Source organism: Stegodyphus dumicola, chromosome 12 (assembly GCF_044657685.1).
Source record: "Stegodyphus dumicola isolate Sdum_Otavi_A_Nest chromosome 12, ASM4465768v1".
Lineage (NCBI taxonomy): Eukaryota > Metazoa > Arthropoda > Arachnida > Araneae > Eresidae > Stegodyphus > Stegodyphus dumicola.
The window spans coordinates 26,047,567-26,054,595 of NC_140779.1; positions in this window are offsets into that span (position 1 = coordinate 26,047,567).

Below are 7,029 nucleotides of genomic sequence, written 5' to 3' on the forward strand. Positions count from 1 at the left end.
TTTCAAAGACAAATTATAGATCTAACATAAATCGTAAATCACTTGTGAAAAATGTTATCAAGGTGCTATTTTTTGCCTATTAACCAGGGTAGCTACATTTTAAACACTTGCATTTGTCATTATAAATAATCAGTGAGCCAAATTTCCGGTCTGTTAAATTTTTGTAGTATTTCAGTTTCTGCAGTTAACAAAAAAAGGCATTTATTAAAAAAAAAAAAAAAAAAAAGTTAAATTTTCGTAGTGTTTTAGTTTCTCCGAAGAGCAATATAATTAGTCACAAATCCCAGATTTGCGATATTTTTTTACTTGTGATTCAACATTAATACTTCTGTTAATACTTGTGAAAGAAAATCATAAAATCATTACCAAATTTTGAGTTTGGGAAGCTTAGGCTGTTATCAAAGGTAACCAAGCATCATTTAAGAATTTCAAGTTATAACGTCAGTGCAGTGTATGAATATATATACGAGTATTATTATGCATTTTTGATTTCACTACTGATTGCAAAATACTTGTTCAAATAATACCGTAAGCACTTTAGTTTTCCGCCAGCAGACATTTACAATTCATTCATTTCATGATGTTTAAAGATTTATGTTAACGAATTAATTTTTATTTTATCTTCCTCTGCAGTATAGATAAATGCTGGTGCGAAACTTTAGGATACGTTTATGAAGATTACATTTAACTATTATTCATTGAATTAATAGGCATAATGTAGAAATATGTTCACATGCCATGTCTTAAATTTAATTAAATTTGACTTTTAAATTTGTAAATTTAATACGATAGAGGGTCTTGAAAAACAGACATAAGAAGTTTTCTTCGAGGTATTGAACCCAAGTAGAGCTACATTTTGCATTTCTTTTTGGCACTCAATGTCACATATTATTATACCGTCGACCATGAACCTGCGCGATTTAGCGCCAGTTATGCATAAGCGTGACATCACAACATACTCATAATATCTGCGCTTTTGTGTGGTGCCACTTCATCTAATCCAATCCTTTACAAATCTAAAATATATGACTGAGGAATTGATGTTTTTTTTTTTCAGATTCATTATTTTACGATTATCTGTGAATACACGTTTATATGTTGGTTGGAGTAGAGAGAAGGGTTCCCCTTGTATTACCGCGAAATTGTTGTTTCATTTATCGCCAAGTGGTGGTTTATTTATGGTAGCCTGAGTAGTTAAATGTTATGGAAACCCTATTATGACGTAATCGGTTGCATGATTGCGGTGAATTTGTAAGGGCTTGTGTTGGTTAGGAAGTACATTGCATGTTTTCTGGTTTAGACGGTAAAATGGCTGAATGTGGTAAGATTAATTTGAAGTTTCTGTACGATTTGGAAAGAAAGGGAAAAAGAGCATTACTTGATTGGTGTGTAAATGATGGTTAACTTTGTAGCCATAATTAAGTGTACTGTTTGTAGGAAGGAAATGCATATGGTCGGACGATACAGCGCTAAGAAAATATTTTTCACTCTTGTTTTGTGAATTTATGTGGCGACGCCAGTATACAGATTATAGTTCAGATAATTTTAGGAAGATTTTCGATGCTGTTAAGGTATTTTGTTTGACTGAAGACTTGTAATTCGTAAATAAGGTAAGTGGATATTTCCTTCGTATAGTGCAAAGAGGAATTTCCTTTTTTATGTTACTTCATTGTTTGATTTAAATGTAGATTATTGAGATTATATATTTTTTTGTTGGCTGCTCTTTGACCTTTTTAAGTGAATATAGTTCGATGTGTACATGGAAAAAAGGAGTGCAGAATGCCTAATTTGTGCAATTCTCTGATTTTTTTTAAAGTGAAAATAGGTCGATGTGTACATGGATAATGTCAAGGGAGTGCGTAAAGCCAAGTTTGTGCAATTCTGAGATTTTTTTAAGTGAAAATAGGTCGATGTGTACATGGATACAGAGTTTGTGAAATTCTTTGTCTTGTTATTTTGGCTTTGAGTAGAAAAATCGCCGCTACACGAGCCAAAATAGCAAGTCAAAAAATTGGACAAACTCGATATCCCTGTACCGTCATAAATCGCCAATTTTCGCCAAGGGGTACCTGTAAATATACTTTTACCCAGATATCTTATCGCATTATTTTCATAACCAGTCTTTTGAACTGATGTGTCGAGGAATTTTTCTATTATTTCGTCATCGTGATTTCCTTTGAAATATAAAATTTTTTTAAAATCTCACAAACCTAATTTTTCACTTAAGTATCGTCTTGCTTAAAGTTCATTAATTTTAATTACTCGGCTGCATAATCATAAAACAATATCCAAATGAAAACATAGTCTAATACAGTGTCTTCTTAACTTTTCGACTTAACGATGAACCAGACTGCGATTTAAAATAAAGTTATTTACAGCTTGATAGAAAGAAACATATTTGCAAAGTCATGACAATAATTTTCATTTAATTAAATAGTAAATGCGCATAGTACAACATAAGTAAAGGGTAAAGATGTTGATTATAACTAACTTAAAAGGACAGATTGTGATACCTTGTGGGGCGGGCTTTTATGCTAAAGAAAAGAGTTTTTAAGAGTTATGTGACAAAATCTTAGTTCAACAGTGTGACAAAATCTTAGTTCAACAGTGTGACAAAATCTTAGTTAAACAGTGTGACACAACGTGTTCGCTCAGCGATTTTTTATTCGAGACATCTTAATTTAACCGAGACTATTGGAAAAAAAATATAAAATTTTAATTTAGTTTATAATATACATAATTTTGGGCACTTAACATACGTCATAAAGTAAATAAATTCAGAAGATTTATCTATTAAGAAATTGTGTCTTGCAGCTGTAAAAATAGCTAATTTTTATAGAGAACTGCGTTGTTCTCTGTGTGGGTTCTGATAAAAATCTAATTCAGTTTTTAATATACATAATTTTGGGTACTTAAGCTACGTCATAAAGTAAATAAATGCAGAAGATTTGTCTACTAAGGAATTCTTGCTTCTTGTAACTGTAAAAACAGTCTATTTTTGTAGAGCAATCCGTTGTTCTCGTTGTGGTGTTCTGATAAAATCCTAATTCAAGTTTTATATAATTAATGTTGGGTACTTAAGATACATTATTCATTAAATAAATTCAGAAGATTTATCTATTAAGAATACCTGTGTCTTGGAAAGGTAAAATTATCTTACTTGTTATAGTAAACACAGTTGTTCTCGTCGTGGCTTCTGTTTCTTCCGTATCGATCGTTACAGCTAGAAAAGGATTAAGAAATTAGAAATGTGCTTGCAAAACATTTAATTATATAAATACATGAAATAAAATGCGAAGTATTTTAAATAACATGCGTCAGAAGTTAGAAAATTACTTATATATAAAGGAGAAAATTTTATGCTAATAGAAACTATTCTCTTGCATATAAGCTGAAATATAGATTAATTTCTGAACCCTTTAAAACTAATCAACGTTTTTCTGTTTTCTACTAATATTATATGGTCCTGTAAATACACATTAAACTCAAATCATTCTGAACGGAGTTTACTGCTGGAAACAGGACAAGAAAATAAGTAAGGCGACAAATCATTTATCTCAATGTAGTTAGTAAAAGTCGACATATTAACTTAATTATTGATTACTTACGCATATGAATATTGCTTAGCTGGAAAGGGTACTGCTCCGTTAGAGCAGCGTCAGTTAAAAATGCACCACTTTTTTGCCACCAGCTCTGGCCAAGTATTAAATTATAGAATGATAATAGAGTTTAAAGGAATAAAAAAAATTCCGCGAAAAGTAATTTTTTAAAAATAATTTCTTAATTCTTAAAGAAAGTAAATTTTTCTTTTTAATTTTGTAACTTAGAATATTCTACACATAAATAAAAAATATCAAAACTAAACAAAAATCAATTTAAACAGGTGACATAAAATTACGAATACCATTCAATATTGTAGAAAAATTTTCAGTTTATGAATATAGTCAACGCCACATACATATGATTTTAAATGGTGGCGAGCAGTGTCTCACTGGCGTTTATTTCACCATTTAGCACTGCTTCACAATCGCTCAACAGTTTGGATATGGCACCCAGTTTCTAGGTCTATAAAATTGTAGCTATAATTCACAGTGAAATGTTCATACCTAGAATTTTTTAGTTTTTCTTTCCAGCAGTCTGAAAATATAATGCTATCATCCGCGATGTTTTCTTGATTGGCAGTCATCAATGCCGTAGCACAACAGTCAGCAACGGCGACTAGAAAACATTCTTTGCTTTCCCGGCACAAACCCTCTGAATACTCATTATTCCGGAAGAATACGTCCAACGTTGTTTTTCCTTCTTCTAAAAAGACTTTTGTTTATTTACACGATTTTGTTAGCTCCACCGATTTTAATTCTTTTACTAGACATCAAACTATTTGCACATAACTCCTTCGAGTAGGTATGCCAATCTACTGTCATATTATGGCTCATTTCTAGCTGAAGTTCGCAAAATTTAATCGACGTCAGTTCTTGACACCACAGATAGATGAAACGAACGGCACTGAGGAAAGTAAGACCCGTGCACTTAAACCATGTTTTGTTTCTAAATCCTTTTTTTCTTTTTTTTTTTTCATAGCAAGAAAGTACGTAACAGCACTAAATAAGAACCTTGTTTGAGCCTTCATCGGGTGATTTTGAGAATAAACTATGTTGCTATGAATTATTAATCTATCCTGAAGGAATTTTATGGCAACCTCTTCGTCATTAGTTAGCTGCCAAATACTGTAATCCATCGTACTAAAAAAATGGAGAAATATTGCAAAAAAATAACCAGTGACGATATTTCAAACGAAAACTAGGGGTAGAGTAGATTTTAAGGTACCCTTGTATTATGGCGAAGTTGTTGTTTGATTTATCGCCAAGTTGTTGTTTCATTTATAGTAGCCTGAGTAGTTGAATGTTATGGAAACTCTATTGTGACGTAATCGGGTGCATGATTCTGGGAAATTTTGCATCATGGGATGTTTTGTAAGAGTTTTTGTGGTTTGTGTTAAAACTGTTTAGATGGATTTGAATGGGTTTGTAGGAAGAAAGGTTCAGATGGTCACTATGTGAAGCGCTCGATCAGAAAGAGTACCTGGTTTGAAAAAAGTCATTTGAGTATGATTGATATTTTGATTTTTACTTCGCTGTGGGTGTACGAAGCGAACTCGAAAATCATGGTAAGTGAATATTTGCTTTTGGTAGTGCATAAATGTATAACATGTTTTTCCCTTTTTTATGTTATTTTATTGTTTGGTTTAAAATTTATTTTATTGAGATTATGCATTTTTTGTTTGCCTATATTGTAGAATTGGGTGCTCCTTTGCAAATTAAGTGAAAATATATCGATGTGTACATGGACAAAGTAAAGGGAGTGCGCAATGCAAGTTTGTGCAATTCTGGGATTTTTTTAAAGGAAAATAGGCCGACGTGTACATGGATAAAGTTAAAAGATTGCGCAATGACATTTTTGTTCAATTCGGGGATTTTTTTTAAGTGAAAATAGGTCGACGTGTACATGGATAAAGTCAAAGGAGTGCGCAATGCCATTTTTGTACAATTCGGGTTTTTTTTTTTTTTAAGTGAAAATAAGTCGATGTGTACATGGATACCGAGTTTGTGCAATTGTTTATCTTGTTATTTTGGCTTTGTGTAGCGGCGATTTTTGGCGCAAAAATTGCCGCTTCGCAAGCCAAAATAATGAGTCAAAGAATTGCACAAAATCGGTATCCATGTACCGCCAAAATCGCCAAGGGGTACCCTAAACTATACTTTTACCAAAAATAGAAATCTCGAGCCACGATATTTTAAACGTAAATAAAAAATATTCCAAATAACGGGCGACGACATTTCAAACTAAAACTAGAGTTCTCGAGTTTGCTTAAAAAGTTAAAAAGAGAGAGAATTTGCTTTCGAGTTCATTGGAAACTAGAAATCTCGAGGAAGTTCGCTTTCGATGCTTTCGAGTTCGAACTTTCGAAAACAGAATGAAGAAGGTAGAAAAGTCGTAGAAAACAATGCAAACAATTTTGAATCTCTAAAAGGCAAATTTTTAAACCCCTGTAGAGTCATTAGGCTGTTTGAAGCGGGAGACATCAAAAATGAGTAATGCCCTCGCCGGGACTCGAACCCTGGACATCTGGAGTGCACGCCGAGTGTGCTAACCGTTACACCACGAAGCCATGCCTAAAGAAGGGAGAAAATACTTTATATACTTCCCCTTTTAAAGGGCGACTGGGGATTAAGGGATTCAATCGCCAAATCCTGGTTGTGAAGAATCATCATCCACTCTTTTTTTGTTCGGGCGCCATTGCAGAGCTATTAGGTTAGTTTGAAGTGGGAGACACGAATAATGAGCAATACCCTCTCTGGGACTCGAACCGTGGACTTCTCGAATATGCGCTGAGTGTGCTAACTTTTACACCACAAAGGCATGCAGAAAGCAGAGGGGAAAATACCTTATACCCTTTTCACGATTAGCTCGTTAAGAAAAACCTCACTACCAATCCATGGGAAAATTTGGGAAATAGGACGGATCTTAAATACTATAGAAAACTCCTCTTTTTTAACTAAAGACGTGCTAAGAAAGATAGTCCCAAGGAATCCAAGAGATAGGATAAAGACGTAACACTTGAATGTAATTCTCTGTTTTTTTAATCAATTGAAAAGAAGAATTGCACTTCTGTTATAAAATGAAGATTTTCAGATATATTAGGTAGAACGTTAGAGCAGAAATGTTATTTAATTATACTTTTAATTAATAAAACACGTAGAAAATTATCCTTATTTATTAAAACGGGAATCCTTTCCTAATCTGAAACTCTCTTGAGCTGAGAATAGTATTTTAATAATTAAACTAAGGACTCTGGATTTGTATAATTAATTTAAAACCCCTAAAATTTGTAAAATGAATCGGAATTTACTACGCAACAACAGCAGAAGTTTATGTTAAACCTTTTCAATAAAGAATCAGAGATTTTGGTGCAATGTAAAAAAAAAAAAAAAAAAAAAAAGGGGGGGGAGAGGAAACGAAATGTCAGAT